Raw genomic sequence first — 19,129 nt, 5'->3', positions numbered from 1 at the left:
AGTTACACATGGAGTAAAACAAACATACAGTCAATAATACAGTATAAACAAGTCTATATACAATGTGAGCAAATGAGGTGAGAAGGGAGGTAAAGGCAAAAAAGGCCATGGTGGCAAAGTAAATACAATATAGCAAGTAAAACACTGGAATGGTAGTTTTGCAATGGAAGAATGTGCAAAGTAGAAATAAAAATAATGGGGTGCAAAGGAGCAAAATAAATTAAAAACAGTTGGGAAAGAGGTAGTTGTTTGGGCTAAATTATAGGTGGGCTATGTACAGGTGCAGTAATCTGTGAGCTGCTCTGACAGTTGGTGCTTAAAGCTAGTGAGGGAGATAAGTGTTTCCAGTTTCAGAGATTTTTGTAGTTCGTTCCAGTCATTGGCAGCAGAGAACTGGAAGGAGAGGCGGCCAAAGAAAGAATTGGTTTTGGGGGTGACTAGAGAGATATACCTGCTGGAGCGTGTGCTACAGGTGGGAGATGCTATGGTGACCAGCGAGCTGAGATAAGGGGGGACTTTACCTAGCAGGGTCTTGTAGATGACATGGAGCCAGTGGGTTTGGCGACGAGTATGAAGCGAGGGCCAGCCAACGAGAGTGTACAGGTCGCAATGGTGGGTAGTATATGGGGCTTTGGTGACAAAACGGATTGCACTGTGATAGACTGCATCCAATTTGTTGAGTAGGGTATTGGAGGCTATTTTGTAAATGACATCGCCAAAGTGGAGGATTGGTAGGATGGTCAGTTTTACAAGGGTATGTTTGGCAGCATGAGTGAAGGATGCTTTGTTGCGAAATAGGAAACCAATTCTAGATTTAACTTTGGATTGGAGATGTTTGATATGGGTCTGGAAGGAGAGTTTACAGTCTAACCAGACACCTAAGTATTTGTAGTTGTCCACGTATTCTAAGTCAGAGCCGTCCAGAGTAGTGATGTTGGACAGGCGGGTAGGTGCAGGTAGCGATCGGTTGAAGAGCATGCATTTAGTTTTACTTGTATTTAAGAGCAATTGGAGGCCACGGAAGGAGAGTTGTATGGCATTGAAGCTTGCCTGGAGGGTTGTTAACACAGTGTCCAAAGAAGGGCCGGAAGTATACAGAATGGTGTCGTCTGCGTAGAGGTGGATCAGAGACTCACCAGCAGCAAGAGCGACCTCATTGATGTATACAGAGAAGAGTATGGTATTGGTTAGCAGTGTTATGGTGCGTTTGTAACCAAGTGGGAAGTGGGAATTTACCACATCTGGGAAAAATCCACTTGAATGGTCCTCCAACTGGTAATTACTAGTTAAATCAGCCATGAGTCCCCTTGTGACGGGGAATGGAAGCTTGTGGTGTGCAACAGCGAGGGGCAATTGAATACAAGATTTACACAACAAACAAAAAAATTGTTCAACATTTATTGCCTTTCTATCTATCTATGGGTAACGGGGTTGACGTGTTACGCTCGATCCACTCAGTTTTTCTCCGCAAAACATCAGAAAATTGCCAAACAAAGTAGAACCAGCTGACTTGTTTTTACACTGTGATTTGATGGTTAGATGTTCAATATTTCTTTTGAATTAAATATTTTAAAAAGAATAGTTACACCATATTAAAAGGAGAGTTCGTGTGACAGGGTTGACCTTAAAATGAGGGACAGACATAAATGAATCCCTAATCACATGAAATAAATAATCATCTTCAGAAATGACTGTCAAAGCAGTGAAATAACTATGGATTTACAATGATGATGAAAACTTTAGGGATTTTTCAGGGTTAGTGGGTTAACATCTTCCTAGAAGTCACAGAGGGTGCATGAATGCTGAATTTTGGCACTTTAGCAAGTCTTTATTAATATTGAATATCAGATTTATTGAATGCTCCAAGTGATCTATATTAAAGGGATCTTCACTTCATATAACAGGCTTTTACAATTTTGGTGCATTATTTCTACTTAACATATTGAAGAGATGCAAAAGGTACTCATTTCGTATGTTGGTTGCAACGCTCCCTTCAAGTTTGTTTATTTGCCACATGAAAGACATTGAGTCACTTCATGACCGATAATGTATCATGTTTATAGTCATTTTTGTAGTCATTTAAATGCATGTTTGTGCTTTTGGTATGTGTCAAGTACAATTTTTTTTAAAGACAAAATATATTGTCTCTGCAGTTAAACATTCAGCTTGTACACTGCCAGTTCTGCAGTCTTAAAGGAAAACTCAACCGAAAAACTATATTTATGTATTTGTTTCATTATAATTCTAAGTATTGTATTAAGTTCAAAGGGGGGGGGGGTGTTTGGTTTTAATATCATCTTTTGTTAAACAATATATATTTATTCCACAGGCAAAGACAGAGAGAGGCTAGAAAAAGTTGCTTATACCCTACCTATGCAAACTAATCAACATAAGTTAGTCTCCTAAATGTAAATATTGTGCTGAATTTCACTCATTATTTCAACTTGAATGTTTTATTTAGTATGTATTGAAATATCCATGTAGGCCTATTTCAGTGTCTTTGACTATGTGGATATCAGTAAACACACACACACACACATATATATTTGGAACAGTAACTATATGCCCATCATTGCAGCTTTGTGCATGTTCGTTAAATGCCTGGTAGATTCGTTTCATTAGTCCAATGTACAACTGCCAACTGCTCATACAGACAGGGGCTGCTGAACAAATAGATGGAGGGTCGCGCTGTGCGTACTCACCATAGCTATTCACAAACCTCAACTGAGGACATTTTTTTGAGTATGTGGCTACTGCCCGGGGCACCAACGCAATCTGCACGGCGTAATGTTGTGAATGAGGGATAGAATGACGTCAGTGGCCGAATGTCAACAATGTAGCAGTTGGGAGTAGGCGTTCCATTCGAGTGTAACAAACAGCGGAGACTGAGCAGCACGCTGCGCAAAATCGTCACACACACTGACATTTGCTGAAGAAGAACAATAACCATTTTTATAACTAGAAAACGTAATTTTTATAAAAAAGAAATAAACGAATAGTGTAAAGCAAATGTTTTCTCCCTGCAGCCGGGGGCTTTAGGAAACTGCAAGGAAGTCATCATGTGAAGAAGAAAAAATTGTTAAACGGACAAAAGGGCTGGATTACAAGAAAAAAAGCGAAAGTTAAAAGGTGAGCTGCATGCATATGTCAACAAATTTACTGGAATGTGTTATCGAATGGATTAATTATTTAATTCCTGTGCAGTGCTCGAGTAGACTATCATATGTTTATAACGGCGAATGGAGTTCTTAACTTGTACGGTGAGTCGGCTGTTAATGCTTGGAGTTCGAAGCTATGTCTCCCAATTAATACATGCCTTAATCTCTAATGCTTGGCGGTGTGCCTCAGATGTTTCGTCTGGTTGTAGCTATTTGTTTGGAGTGTGAATACTCCCTGTTTAAGAGTGAAACGTAAGGCTACCACATCCTGTTATGATCGGAGTCAGTATAGTGTGCACTCCCTCCGATTTTAATGCTTTGCAACTGCAAAATGCATTGCTATCCCAGAGGAAGAGAAGGCGCGTCGGTGTGAGGGTCGGTGTCAGGCATGGCTCTTGTTTTCTCTGAGAGAAAAGAAGCTGTCACTTGCAAAGGCCTTGACCTATTAAGGGGTCATGGCAAAGACAAAGACCGCCCGTCCGAGTTCCCCCCTTAATTCACTCCATGGCTTTCATCATGAATTCATTCGGACTAGATTTACATTTTTCAATGTAATTAAACTTGAAATGAGCATAGCCTACACATTAAAGATTACTATAATTAGGATTATAATAGGCTAATGATTATGATTAGTTGACCTAGTAAGATATTATTATGCTATCTACTAATTATATAATATATTAAGCTACCCCATGTGCTCCTGCGACGAAGCAGATTGTTCTTAAAACCTAGTTTTTACTCCTCTCAAACTTGAAAAATATTCTCTCACATTTAAACAGCACAATGTGCTGCTTTTGAGTAATGAAAGCAATTTGTTCGATTGTGCAATTGACTGAACTGCACCCATGTAAAAACGATTAGCCATTACACTACACAATCCCCAATTAATCCACAATAAACCTTTGCTGTGTAAGGACTGCGAGCCTTATTTGGTTTAGCAGCCAATTCAATTGGCTCGATTGTGCCATTTAAAGAACCAGAACACATATTTCCATGAAACCGGGGGAATGTGATCCCCCTCTCCATATTTACATAGTCCGACATAACTCAAGTTAAATTGACGTTACATGTGTCTACAATAGTCCATATCCTACAGCAATGTGGATGGAGAAACGATAGCCTACCTGCTGTAAACAAAGGCTGCGCCTTTACGCACAGACGTCCTCGTGCTTTGTCTTTGCTCACTTTGTATTGGCAACAATGTGGAAGGAATTGTTGGCATTATACATATTTCGCCTATTTCCCATAATTTCTTTATTCATATTCAGTGTTTTTGTTTAAGTTTTATTGACGGTGGTGATAGGCGTATTGGTACAGTGACTTGGCGGCTTTGTCCTCATCTTGAAATCACCGACCGAAAGCGGCTATCATTCGTGCGTTAGGCTACTATAGGCTACACACCTGCTCTGCATAGGCTGCGACCACGTTTGCTGCGCGATACTGTAATGTAATAAGAATGTGTCACCCGAGTGTGTTCTCTCCACGCCGCACAAGCCTATCTGGGAATGCAATGCGTCATGCTTTGGCTATTTCCAAACTTAAAAGTATGACACAATACAATAGCCTAAAAAAACGAAATCATAATCTAACTTCCTCCGTGTGTTGTACACAGTGAGAGGATCTCTGAAAAATATGCGTTGCGCTTCGAGTGATACTGACATTTTAATGCAGTGATACAGCAGTTTGTATATAGTGCCTAGGACACTGGAATGACAATGCGCACCTAGACATTCCTTTGTCTAGTGATCTAGAACTGCTGATGCCATAAAATCACAACGGTGGCTGATTGTGCTATGAGTGTGCGCATCGAAGATATTTTTAAGTGATGATTCATGATTTGGACTCATGCATGGCATTCTAAAAACAAGTTGTCCATTAAATGTCTCAACGCTTCATTATAACACTATTACAGCATATAGGTGTATCTAATTTAATTCAATTGATCCTGTTCTTGAACCAAGCAACATCAATAGAAAAATACATATTTTTAAACTATTCCTCTTTCACATAGGTGTCATTGATGCGCATTGTATCAATCAATATAGCAATTTATAGCATGTGCGTAATCATCTGCTGCAGATATGACGCCATTGTTCTATATGCTCCTGCCTTTATCTTCGGTAGACCTAGGCTACATTGTGCATGCTTTCACTTATTTAGTCAGTGTATTGTATGCTTCACTTTCCCGATTAATCTGAATCTATAACTCGAGGCAATGTTGACAGTGAATCTCTTGGCTGGACACAGTAGCATATGATGCAATATCTACAACATCTATCATATAACCTATTTCGATACAGCCGAAGATACATTTGATATGGTTGGAACATTTCATTTCTGTATAAGGTTGTTTTGGTTTTAAATCCATTGCATTCTTATTATTTTTTAGGAGATTCAGTTACTTCTATTACCTACAGTAAGACAAAACTATTAGAAAAAACATACCTTATGACAATATTATTTACATTTCACATTTGAGTCATTTAGCAGACGCTGTAAGTCACTTACAACAGCAATTGGGGTTATTAAATGTAATTAAAACAACCAATGGAAACATGTTATGGTTCTCTGAGTTAAGCTAAGAGAGCCCTCCAAATTTACTGACTGTATCCGAATACCCATACTAGCATACTAAATAGTATGCGAAAAAATAAAGTGTTACGAAACTATGAAAATAGTACTCCGAATGCGCCAGCTAATGCCACATTGTGTTGACTCACGCAAATCGTTCATTTTGGTACAGCGGGTCAATGTATCTGATTGTCAGCGGTTGTCAGACACGGAGTCGGAAAATATGATAGAATTCTACTAGATCAAACGACGAAATCACTATGCAGTTTAAGTATGTAGTATGCTAGGATGGGTATTCGGGCACGACCAATGATTCATGAAATCGCACTTTTGTCAGGGGGTTATGACTAAGAATACCACTACTTTTCATGACTATTGTCGAATAATCAGTACATCAAACAACCTATGTTTTGATGCATTGTGGCGTCTAGATATTATGTAGATTCATGTACACCTGAAGGAAAGGAACTGTATGTTGGAAAATAAATAGGTTGTTTTTATGAGGTAACAATCAAAAGGCAATATAATTCATCTGTCATGAGAAAGTCTTCACACATGCACCTTTGTTTTTGGCATCATTAAGGGATCGTTTGCACCCCTCCAGGCATTTGAGTTACCCTTACCAGCGAAAACTCACATCTCTAATCACAGCCTTGAGTAGAAAAAAACATGTTCCCAGAGTTCTCCCACGTCAGCACAAAGGCATGTTTGACTGGGCCCCAGCCAGTGGGAGCCATAGATGGGACTGCGTTGCTGGGAGAAATCTAAGATCCTGCAACTCAGACCTAGGGCTTTTGTTTTTTTCCCTCCCTGTCCAATCTCAGTCATTCTCCCCTCTCTTTTCTCTCTCTCTTTTATTGTGATCTTTCTATTTTCTCTCACTCTCTCTTTTATTGCTCTCTTTTCTTTCTCTCTTTTATCTCTCTCTTTTCTTTCTCTCTTTTATCTCTCTCTCTCTCTTTTATCTCTATCCATCTCTCTCTCTCCTGGGTTTCTTTCCTCCTCTTTTATTGCTCTCTCTTTTATCCCTTTCTCTCTTTTCTCTCTCTTTTACCTCTCTCTCTCTTCTCTCGCTCTCTCTTTTCTCTCTCTTTTCTCTCTCTCTTTATTTTCTCTCCCTCTCTGTTATCTCTCTTTTATCTCTCTCTCTCTCCTGGGTGTTTCATTGCTCCTCTCTTTTATCTCTCTCTCGCTCTCTTTTCTCTCTCTCTCTCCTGGGTTTCATTGCTCCTCTCTTTTATCTCTCTCTCGCTCTCTTTTCTCTCTTTCTCTTTTCTCTCTCTCTCTCTCCTGGGTGTTTCGTTCCTCCTCTCCACTATCCAGGGCAGTGATGCTTACTGCCATTATCACTCACCATGTGAAATCAGACTTCATTATCGTGCCAGACCCACCTCCGTCTGCCCTGCCTGCCTCTCACTGTGTTCCCTTCACTTCACTGTGTGAAGAGAGACAGAGTGCCAAAAAGCTATCACACACAAAACGCTACAGGCACGATACTGATTGCTCTGTTTTGGTTGGAGATTTTATACTGCCTGTGTGAGATTATCAAGACTCCTAAATCACCCCGGTGACTGCGTCATCAGACTATCTGTGATCTGCTGTAGTATGCCAAGCTGAGAGTGACTGAGAGTGACCCCACCATGTGGCCTCAGGCCTTGAAGAGGCTGGCCCACGCAGACAGTTAACTCAATGCTCATTGGGAACCCATCCTGTGGTCATTCATTACTTTTTAATTGTTCAAAATGGATTTCAACAAACTAAGTTACTCACATCTCGTCTGAATTGGGTTGAAGTTAAAACAACAGGGAAGGTGGGGGGCCTATAGGAAGTGTGAGTTAGTCACTATCTTGGCAGTACCATGTCACCGAAGGAAGCACTAATTGTGTAAACGAGTAGACATCCATTGAAGTGAATCATTGTAGTACTGAGGCCTTTCAGATCACATTGCAGTAAACTCCCTGTTTAAAAGCTGTGCTTGGCTCGGCTGTGTGCTTGGAGGTGCTGTGTGCTTGGAGGTGCTGTGTGCTTGGAGGTGTCCTCCTTACGTTGTTGGATCCTCTGGTTTCCTGTGTGAAGCATATAGAGCTCTGCAGGAGTATGAGACGTGAGCGTGGTAAAGCCAGCGCAGCTGCCGTTTGGACACGGTGAGTCCCTCACACAAAATACACCAGCACAGGAGTGCTCTCTCTCTCTGTGGTGAGAAAATATGATGTCAAGGAGTGTGATTTCAGTGCTCTCAGCCTCAAGTGTCACTCTAAAGAGACTCAATGATCAGCTCTTATCTAAGGGCAAAGGCATGAATATCATGCCAAATGACTTATTTAAAGTTCCTGTCAGCTCCAAACACTGTTGTTTTATCTTCACAATTGTTGTTGTTACAATTTATTGGTGATGGGATACCAGTGTGCTTATTAAATGGGAAGTCAATACCTCAATGTAGCATTTCCTGTCCAGTTCAATTTAAATGAAACCACTTTTCTAGATCCACTTGTAGATGTGAAGCATACCCTCAGACCTGTGTAGTGATAGCATTTATAACCCAGTGTCATCAGCCCTGCCACTGTGTGTGGTCCTCGTCTCTTAAGCATCAGAGGACTTGGGAGACGTATGTAATAAAAGTCTTTTTTTCTGTAGTTGACAGGGAAAATTGGGGCATAGGAACCACATCAAGAGCCTCAGCTGTGCCTATATGTCCGACTGTCTCAACCGCAGCACATTTACAGTCCAACATGCACCAGGCAGGCAGGCAGGCAGCCGATGGTATTGATTCTTTACCAGAACCAGTGTGTCTTGGGAGGGCCAAAAGGGCAAAAAATCAAATTACCCAGTGTGTCTTGGGAGTAGTTGCAATTTAGTCAACAAACCCCTGTCTGCATTTTCTTTCATTTCCTAAAAGTTTCTTTGAGTTTCTAAGATGCCTTTTCCATATTTAGAGCAAAGCAAAGCACCCAGTTCGGTTCCAGGTGTTGCGTCTACTCTCTGGGGGGCCCTGCTCCCATAGTGGTGATGACATGCATGTTACACACCTTATCATATTAGACCTGTTTTGCAGCAAATTCCAGGTGGAGAAAACTGGATTTTGTGTGGCAGGGTTTACCTGATTGGGAACTCAGTAGATAGTATAAGTAATCTCCTCCTAGTTACAGCTACAGCCACTCCCATCCCGCCTGTCAGCGTTTTCCCTCTGCAGCTGCTGAATTACATGTGGAAAGGAACCAGAGCCCCTCTGACCAATGACCGACCACTCACATATCCAACCCAGTCAACCTCCTATTACCAAACCCACCCACCCACTTACTGTACTTAATCCTTACTTGACTTAATCCTTACTGTACTCAATCCATACATGACTTAATCCTTACTGTACTTTAACCTTACTTGACTTAATCCCTTCAGCTCCTAGTGGAACAAAGGGCCTCAACAGTCCCTTTTTACAGTATCTAGACATATTCTCTTAGTCACTCATCAGCCTGTCTCTAACTTACTTCATGCATCCTCATTCACTACTTGTTTTACTCTGCTCCTACTTTTCTCTTAACTAGTTTGAAAGCATGAGTCTGGCAGCCTACTTACTCTATTTGTAAAGCTTACCCTCTATCTCTGTCTGATTCTGTTAGCCCACTGCCTGACACAAGAATGCTCTTCTGTTGTCTTCCTTTCCAGTCTGAGGCCATATCCTTACTCTTATGTCTGTGACAATCTCTTTTGTTCTATTAGTCTTCAGCATTACAGGACTTATTGTTGTGCAGCGAAATCTACAGCTTGTCGATGACAGTGTGCCAAAAAGCTCATTTGTGAGCTTTAAGCAGAGTTGAGCTCTATCTCTGTGCAGTGCCTACACAACCCTGCGAGGGAGTATGCACTCACTCACATTCGTGTCACTGTGGCTTTGGTCGGCATACATGAGTCACAGAGCTTCTGCATGTCAACATCATGCTCTGTCTTAATATAACCTGGATGCACTCTCTGTCTGCATGGATGATCAACACAGAGGTGGAAAACATGACATTTTGAATGGAAAAATTGTAACAGAAAATTTGACACAGAGACAGATGAATGCTCTGATGTTGGTTATTACGCTATAGTAAATGTTAAAAGTGTAAATGTGAAAAATATCAATATATATATATGTAAAATTGAATTTGAGTGATGCAATAGAGTGGCAAAATAAATAAAAAAATGATTAGTCCACAGGCTGAATATCATCAATATCCACAGATGTCAATATTTACATCATCTTCATTTCACCAGAGATACGGTATTAGGTGTTGAGGTATTCCTTCACTTCCTTCACCTTGGCAACCCTTTTCATCATCCCATTCCTCTCATTTCTGCCAACAAAAATTATTCTGCAAAAATGTGGATATTTTTCCTGTGTGCTTGCGCGCTCTCCCTCTCTCTCTCTGAGCCTTATTAAATTACAAAGGTTTTGTCATTGTTTTCAGTCATTTAAAACAATATTGGTTGAAAGCCTGAATGAACTCGACTTCCAGGCTCGCTAGAGGGCCCGACAATTCCTGCCAAGGTCATTTTGTTTTCCCTCTTTTCACATGTTTCTCCTTAGTCTATGGGATAAAGGAGCAGCAGTCTGTCAAGCACTCGAGATTGGAAGGTATTTAAAACAATCAGTGGATTGGTAAGAGGAGTGAGGTCATTGTTTTAGCGAGGGAGAGAGAGGGAGAGGGAGGGAGGGAGGGAGTGAGGAAGGAAAGAAGGGGTGACCCCTGTGGCAGGAGATGACCCTGTGGTGGGCTGTTGTTGTCTGTCTGCCAGGTACATGGCCAGTCAGCCAGTACTGTGAACTCTAAGGTAACACTGGCTATGGCAAAGGTCACCATTCCTGCTAGATGGATTTATTTGTACTGCTTTGCACATCAGAATTGCCCGCCAAAAACAAAACATTCCCTGTGTGTATGTGAGGGGATGTAAACACAGCGCTCCAACATCTGTATCTGATGATGAACACTGTATTAATAATAATGAGGCCCTTTCTCCAGAGTCAGGATAAACAAGGCAGGATGTAATAATGATTATCTAGAAATCAACTTTCTGCAACCTTTCTTTATTTGTTTTCATGTGTAGGCTATTTCATTGATTTCCCCCTGCAGTTATACAAGCTGCAAGGAAGAATGTACTGTAGAAACATTTCATACTTATGATCATACAGTTACTGTCAGTTATTCAAGAACAGTTTGAAATGTGTATCATTCAAACGGTCATTAATTAAAGTCACAACACAAATTCCAGGAAATTCAGAATAATATTTTCATTAAAACCATCACTGCCGAAGTTGTGGAGTGTAAAACTACCCAAACACCTTGGTAGCGTGGTTTTTGGTATATCTGTTGATGTAGCTAGTGTTTGTGAGAGTGGGGGGTTGGGGATCTGCATCCTGTGAGACTTGCACAGGTGGTTGGGAGGAGGGAGGGGTGGAGGAAAAGGTGGGCGTGGAGGAGCAGGGGCGTAGTGCCCACTTCCTGTTGAAATACTGTAAACCAGTTGGCTCACTGCCAGCTCAACAGGATTTGTCTTGGGGTTGCTGCTCTCTCTCCACCACAGAATAGGCTGCCATTGGTTGAGAGGCTTTGTGTTATGGCTTAGCTCATTGTGTCTTGTACTTGATTTAAAAAAATAACAAGTGTTGCAAAGAAAAACACATTCTTGTCACGGTTGTCGTAAGAACGGGACCAAGGCGCAGCGGATGTTGAGTTCCACATATTTATTTCAAAAGTGAAACTTAAAGCAAAAACAATAAACGAACAACGAAACATGACTAAGTGTTGCACATGCACAAACACAAAACATCCCACAAACACAGGTGGGAAAAATAGCTACTTAAATATGATTCCCAATTAGAGACAACGATTACCAGCTGCCTCTAATTGGGAATCTTACAAAAACACCAACATAGAAAATATAAATTAGAACACAACATAGAAATTCTAAACTAGAATACCCTCTAGTCAAGGGCTCTCTATGGTCAGGGCTTGACAATTCTGAACAAAACATTTAACTCTCCAATCAAGAAAAAGATTAAACAACAATGTACTATTACAATTCTGCAAGTTATTACATATGAATATTTACCTCTCGAAATGGTGCATGTTTTTTCAAAAGAGAACAAAATTTAATGGTCCAATGCAGCAAATAAATCATTTTTTGTTAACAATTAAGTACCTTACTATGATTGTTTTCTATTAAAATGGTCAAAAAGAAACAAAAATAGATTCTTAGCAAAGAGCCATTTCTCAAGCAAAAATTATGCTAGGACTGTCGGGGAGTGGTCTTCTTGGTTTATTAACCAATAGATGTCCCCAGGCAGGCCAAAACGCCATCTTACCAAAACAGGCTGAAATTTCATTTGGTCTTTTCAAACAGCTCCTACACTAACGGGGCATTATCATTATTTTCACAATTTCACAGTATTATTCCAACCCCATAGAGTGGAAAGATACAGTGAGTGCACAAAACATTAAGAACACCTTCCCAGTGTTGCCGTGTCAATACACCCTGGGGTTCGATCCCAGGCTGTGCCATTACCGGCCGTGACGAGTTAGGGGAGGGTTTGGCCGGGGGGGCTGTACTTGGCTCATCGTGCTCTAACGACTCCTTGTGGCGGGCCGGTCGCCTGCAGGCTGACTTCGGTCGTCAGTTGAACAGTGTTTCCTCCAACACATTGGTGCTGCTGGCTTTCGGGTTAAGCGGGCAGGTGTTAAGAAGCGTGGTTTGGCAGGTCATGTTTTGGAGGACGCATGACTTGACCTTCGCCTCTCCCGAGCCCGTTGGGGAGTTGCAGCGATAAGACAAGATCGTAATCACGAATTTGGGGGAAAAAAGGGGGGAAAAAGTACTGAATAATAAGGAACACCTTCCTAATATTGAGTTGCACCCTCCCCCCAGGGATGCTGGCTCAGGTTGAATCCATTGCTTTCTACAGTTGTGTCAAGTTGGCTGGAGGTCCTTTGGGTGGTGGACCATTTTTAATACACACGGGAAACTGTTGAGTGTGAAAAACCCAGCAGCGTTGCAGTTCTTGACACAAACCAGTGCACCTGGCACCTACTACCATACCCCATTCAAAAGCACTTACTGTACATCTTTTATCTTGGCCATTCACCCTCTGAATGGCACACATAGACAATCCATGTCTAAATTGTCTCATGGCTTAAAAATACTTCTTTAACCTGTCTCAAACCCTTCATACAGCTGTTTGACTTGACTTGAATTGGATTTAACAAGTGACATTGATTAGGATCATAGATTTCACCTGGTCAGCCTATGTCATGGAAAGAATGTTTTGTGTTCTTAATGTTTTGTAAACTCAGTATATATACAAATAAAGTCTTCATTTGTTTTTTCTCCTTTTGAATGTCCTTGAAGTTGACCTTAAATCCCAAGGGGATATACAGGTAACTGCCAAAATAAAGGAAACACTTAAGTAAATAAGGGATAAAAATTGTATTGAAAGCATGTGCTTCCACACAGGTTTGGTTCCTGAGTTAATTAAGCAATTAATATCCCATCATGCTTAGGGTCATGAATAGAAATGCCCAGTTGCCCTTCATTTTGGCTACCATGGCTAGAAGAAGAGATCTCAGTGTCTTTTAAAGAGGGGTTTCAAAGGAGCAAAGGGGGTTTAAAGTGGGTGTGTGTTAGTCACCAGATCTCAACCCAATTGAACACTTATGGGAGATTCTGGAATGTTGCCTGAGACAGCATTTTCCACAACCATCAACAAAATATCAAATGATGGAATTTATTGTGGAAGAATAGTGTCACATCCCTCCAATAGAGTTCCAGACACTTGTAGAATCAATGCCAAGGAACATTAAAGCTGTTCTGGCGGCTCTTGGTGGACCAACGCCCTATTAAGACACTTTATGTTGGCATTTCCTTGTTTTTGGCAGATACGTGTAAATGTAGGTTTTAGATGATAAAGGTTTTTCCTGGAAGAATGTTGAAGGATGTTACAAAGATCAACATCTAAGCTTTGACGTTTACTTTTGGCCATCTTCTTTAACTCAATTGTCATTCCGTTATCTAAAGCCATGTCTCTAGAACTTGTTGTTGAACTTGATGTTCTACACTTTGTATTCACGAAATCATGCTTTACACAAATAAATATAGTATTTTTAGTCATTTAATAGTCACACATTTCTAATCACCTACAACTGCAGTACATGTGTTTTTATATAGATAGATTTTTTTTTTTTTAACTACTGCAGCATTATTTTTCTTCTATGGTTTGATAGACAGGTGGCAATATTGCAGAAGTGTGTTGGAATGACGTGTATTTTGTTTATTGAGCTCTATTGTATGTTCTCTATGTGCATAAAGGTCACAGATAATTTCTGGGGTTTGCTTGTTCATTAATTATAATCCACATAATAATTCCCTTTTCTTATTGCTGCAGGATTATTTTCCCGCTGTAGCAAATTAGTTCAATTTAAGATCCTACATATGTAGAATCCATGCTTGTCTCTATCTTGAGTTCTGCTATTGACTCTATGGAAGAAAGACAATGACAACCAACAAAATACAAAAAGTATGTTTTATACCACAATCATACATTGTAATTTCTAGTGAAAAAACTCAGATTACCATCCAAATAGAATAATACTGGATCAATTCACTTGATCATTTTGTAGTATGATAAATTGTAAATGGTTTGTATCTATGGCCATGTCAATAGTACTTGCATTTTTCCCACACTTATTCTCCAGACAATAGCTCCACTTGCCGCGGCTTTTCCATCACCAAGAGATGAAGTAGCATTTCATTGCTACTGTGACAATAACATCTACAGACTATGTTGAATTGACCAGTACCAGTATTGTGCTGTGTTCTTAAAGTCATATTCATCAGCACATGTTTTTACTTGTTCATATTCTAAATGTGATGTTAAAAATGTACATGACCAGTTGCCTAGTTTATGGACCATATCAGAAGAAACACTGAATTAGACAGGTCTATCTAAACGTAACTCATGGATCTTTGGATCAATAGTATTTGGATCGATAGTGCTGCCTGCATGAATGGCTTTAGTAGCTGACATTTAGATGGATTACTGTAGCGTCATATCCCTTTCATCTCTAACACAGAGACTATCTCTGGAGGGGAGGAAGCGAATTGGTCCTCATTATGCTTAGCATGCACTTTTAGGTTAGCTTAGCACTCTCTTATTCAATTCATACTTCTCATTGTCATCTGATTGAACAGGGTAAGTATCATAATGTGTACACTGTGCACATGCTGCACTTTTACTTTACAGGTTCTCTACATGGGTTTATCCTGACCATAATGTCTTCTGCGTATTTGAATGTGTGCATGGACAATATGTTTTATCTAGAATACAAGTTACTTCACATGAGGATCTGTGTAGCATTGCATAGTTAGTGTGATTCATCAAGAAATTGCTATCAATCCAGTGACGTCTGAGCCCCAGCATACTATGTCATATTGCGGATAAGTTTCCAGCCTTAATCACCTTTCTTGGTTCAGTGGTTTGATCATCACGCACAGTCAACAATGTTGCACTTTATAGAGGCAGTTTACAAGCTGATTCAAATCTTCAATTTGATTTATATTTGACATTTTTGAAATTTAGCAGACACTTTTCTCCAGAGCGACTTACAGGAAGTGAGTGCATATACTTTCAAGCCTCGTTGGGGGACGTCAACATTAAAACTGTTAGCAGTTCAGATCGTTTGTTAATATAACGTGATGATGGTACAGCTTTTATAAGATTTTGGTTTGAAGGGGAAATTATGGTGTAACATCACTACGTATGCACATACGTGCGTTTGAGTTTGACATGTTTTATTTCAGTTGTGATAAGATGGATGGTTAGATTGACATCATACATACTTGGTGGCAGGTTTTGTTATTGGTCTGGGCCATACGCCAATGGGAAATTCTACTGCGAGGAGTGTGTGTGTGTGTGTGTGTGTGTGTGTGTGTGTGTGTGTTGTGTGTGTGTGTGTGTGTGTGTGTGTGTGTGTGTGTGTGTGTGTGTGTGTGTGTGTGTGTGTGTGTGTGTGTGTGTGTGTGTGTGTGTGTGTGTGTGTGTGTGTTTGTGTGTTTGTGAGATACATGAGAGCTTTCCTGTCTTTGGGGAAGCCCACACGACAGACCCCTGAGCTGCCAATCAAATGACTGGCATAACACCTTTACATAGTGGTCTGACTGGTGTTGTAGAGAAACTGCTGCTGGTGAATGACTTGATACTGATCACTATCACCATGGAAGACAAACCTGTAAGTACTTGCCTTGTTAATCACTCTGTGTTTACTTTTGTTGTCAAAGTACCATTTATGTTGTCAAGGATGATGTTCTTATGTTTTACAGCAAAGCGTTTTTGTGGTCACAATGTGTGAAGACTAAATGTTATCGATGCTTTGACGATAACGTCTACCAACTATGTTGAATTGACCAGTTATCTAGTAGCATTGTGTTCATAAAGTCCTATTCATCAGTACGTATTTTTACTTGTTCATATTCTAAATGAACCATATCAGAAGAAACACGGAATAAATTAGACAGGTCTATCTAAACGTAATTCATGGATCTTTGGTTTACGGTAGAGCTGTGAGGAAAGACCTTGAGCCACAAACTTCTTGTGGTCTCTAGGAATTCCTCCCCATGTTGAACTGTGTTGTGAAGTGTTCGTTGACAGAGTTCAGTGAATACATATATAAAAGTGAAGACATATACAAAAACAATTTGCAAAGGAAATGAAGCTTGTTTTCGTGACTTTCCTCCCCTGCAGATGCTAGAATTTTGTCTGTAGCCAAATTTATGTAGAAACTATTACCAGAAACAAAAATGTGTTCGTGTTTCTTCCCTCCATGCTAATTGTAAATCTTTATTAACGATTCTAAGCTGTTAACAGCACATGCGTCTGCTCTTATAAATCACAGCTTTTTCTACTTTAACCAATTCCCCCCCATTTTAATATTTAAATCCTGATATAAGATCCCATTGAACATATGTTTTGAAAAAAGGGGAACTTATGACTTGTTAATGGCAAAGTGTGACTGCTCAATCCCTTTATGAACGGTCTTCAGTGTGCAATGTATGCATATAGAGTCAAGGCTCATATCCCCTCTTTATTATTGGACTATTAGTAGCACAATGGCTTCCTGTGTCTCGCTACTGTTAGTCTCAGAGCCAAGGTTTGTGGCTTAGAACTAATCCTGTAGCTAATGCCATCATAGTAGGAGTACAACTCATAAGTGTGCTTAGCCCCGGACCACATGCAGGGCAGGCAGGATGCTATGTAACATGGCTAAGACACGCTCAGGGTAAATGCTAGTGCCTGGCGAGGCCTGGCTTCTAAACTTGTCAGTCACAGTCTCAACCCAAAAGTCCTGATGAAAAAGTTTAGAAACCGTTGACGTTTGTTGTGTTCAAGGACTTAGGCCTATTCCATGATGCCTATCTTGCAAAGCAACCTCTTTTTGAGTAATTTAACCATATCATACAAGTGCAAAGTGACATTAGGCTGTCGCTTGGATTCCTTAAATGTCTCAGAAGTATCCATATGCACTGTACAAGCAGCAGTCTGCCTGTCTGGCTCCCATGGTGCACCTCTTCTCATCGTGCATGGGGAAGGCAGTGAAAGAGGCCATTGTTCTTGTCACTCTGAGGCATGTTGCATGCACTTATGACACTGAGTGGGAGAAATGATGCCCATTATAAATCTGGAATGTATTTGAATCAATCAATTGTAGAAGAACAAAATGCATTTCATTACCAACTTCAATTTTAGAAGGACCCACTTTTCTCTAGAAAGTACTTTAAGTTAGGTTTTAGTTGTTCATAATAAGCAGGAATACTTTTAGTTACAATAATGTCATTTCATAATTGAGAAGAAAAAAAACACTTTTACACAGAAGCTTGAACAGGAAAAATCTGGACATTTCTAAATAAACCCAGAGAGACAATATGGATGGAAACACTACATTTCCTCTTTTAAAACTAAGAGCGTAACAAAATCACTTTTTTCATATTTCCTTGGCGCGCAGAAGAAATGGCTCATACTATAACATGACTCAGTGCTCGTTGGTTATGGGTTGGAGAATAAACTTGAAAGTAGACTACCTTCGGAGTGTGATTCAGACATCTGGTCTATTGAATCAACTCTTCCTCGAATGCCTTGACAAAACAAATGGCTTCCAGGGCTTCTCTCTCCTTCTGTTTTCCCTTCTTTTCAGAAGGCATTGATTGATGTGCAGTAAACCACACTTTCAAAGTCTTTATATCTCCCTGGGTTTGTTCTGGTATGATGTAATGTTTTGATGATCCTCAACATGGTAAGATGTCATGTGTAGTAGCAGCACTGACATTAAAAATAACAAAAAAACAGTACCACTATCTGAAAAGACAGAATCCCATGTCTTTTCAGAGGAGTTCTCTATACCTCACAGATCATGTTAGCCCCATTTAGATTGTGGAACACTTTGTAGCAGCGAGACAAAGGTATTTGTGAGAACGTTAGGTTCTTGTTGTTCTCAATGGAAACCGAGCCTCTCATCAGACAGACAGTTTCCAGTGGTTGTTTTTCAGCATCTTTTCTGGTGTGCACTCTGTGTACCAGCCGATCTCCCTAAGCTACATCATATAGTCACCATCACGAGGGTGTAAACTAACAGCACAGCGTGGAGGTCGTAAAAAATGCCCTTATCCACCAGGGAGAGGCCTATTTTTAACACTACTCTTGTATCGCGTATCGCCATTTTGGTCTTTTGTGGTGAGGAGGATATTTTGGGACGCTCTCGGGAAGCCTGACCTGTGAGGCAAGATGAGGTGGAACCTCCCCACAACAATACATCTTGTGAGTGTGTGTGTGTTTATGCGTGCGTGCGTGCATGCGTTCTCAAGGTGAAGCCAACATCTGAGACAGACCTGTTGCAAAGTTGAAAATACAACTTGTTTCACCAGCGCACTAACAGCCGGTACTTCTACCAGCACTTTCACTATCTGTACTAAAAGGTTCCAGATAGGAACCAGATAGCAGTCTGGAACAACCGTACAGACCTCAGAAGCTAAACAAATGGTAAACAGCTACAAAATCATTTCAAGGAGCCCCATGTCGGGCCTTTCCTTATTGCATTAGCAGCACATAACAGTCTCCTGATCGGAACTAGGGCCGCCTGCTACTCCTCACACTTAAAATTGTGGTCTGATAGATGGCCCTGATTGGGGTGGCTTAAGTTCTCTATCAGAGCCCAGGAAAAGTCTACTGGCCTGCCTGCCTGCCTGGCCTGCCTGCCTGCCTGTCTGCCTGTGTGTGTTTGGGTTGGATAATGATCCTCCTTGTCTAGAGGCTGGCTCTGACTTTACTGCCCTGTTTTGGAGGGGGAATGTGTGTTGGAGGGGAGAATGGGAGGGTGAGTGAA

The 19,129-nt window shown here is 40.6% G+C and overlaps 1 protein-coding gene across 1 annotated transcript in view; it reads left to right on the top strand.

Moving 5' to 3' along the window:
* Positions 1-2,861: 2,861 nt before the first annotated feature.
* The window catches only part of LOC112250046 (transcription regulator protein BACH2), a 100,966-nt gene continuing 84,698 nt past the window's right edge, over positions 2,862-19,129 (top strand). The window contains exon 1 of the mRNA XM_024419877.2: positions 2,862-3,129. The gene's annotated coding sequence lies outside the window, so the exon portion shown is untranslated. The remainder of the gene's footprint in view (positions 3,130-19,129) is intronic.

This window comes from Oncorhynchus tshawytscha, linkage group LG05 (assembly GCF_018296145.1).
Source record: "Oncorhynchus tshawytscha isolate Ot180627B linkage group LG05, Otsh_v2.0, whole genome shotgun sequence".
NCBI classification, from domain to species: Eukaryota; Metazoa; Chordata; class Actinopteri; order Salmoniformes; family Salmonidae; genus Oncorhynchus; species Oncorhynchus tshawytscha.
Note: the sequence above shows the minus strand (reverse complement) of the source record. Positions and strands in the feature narration are given on the sequence as shown.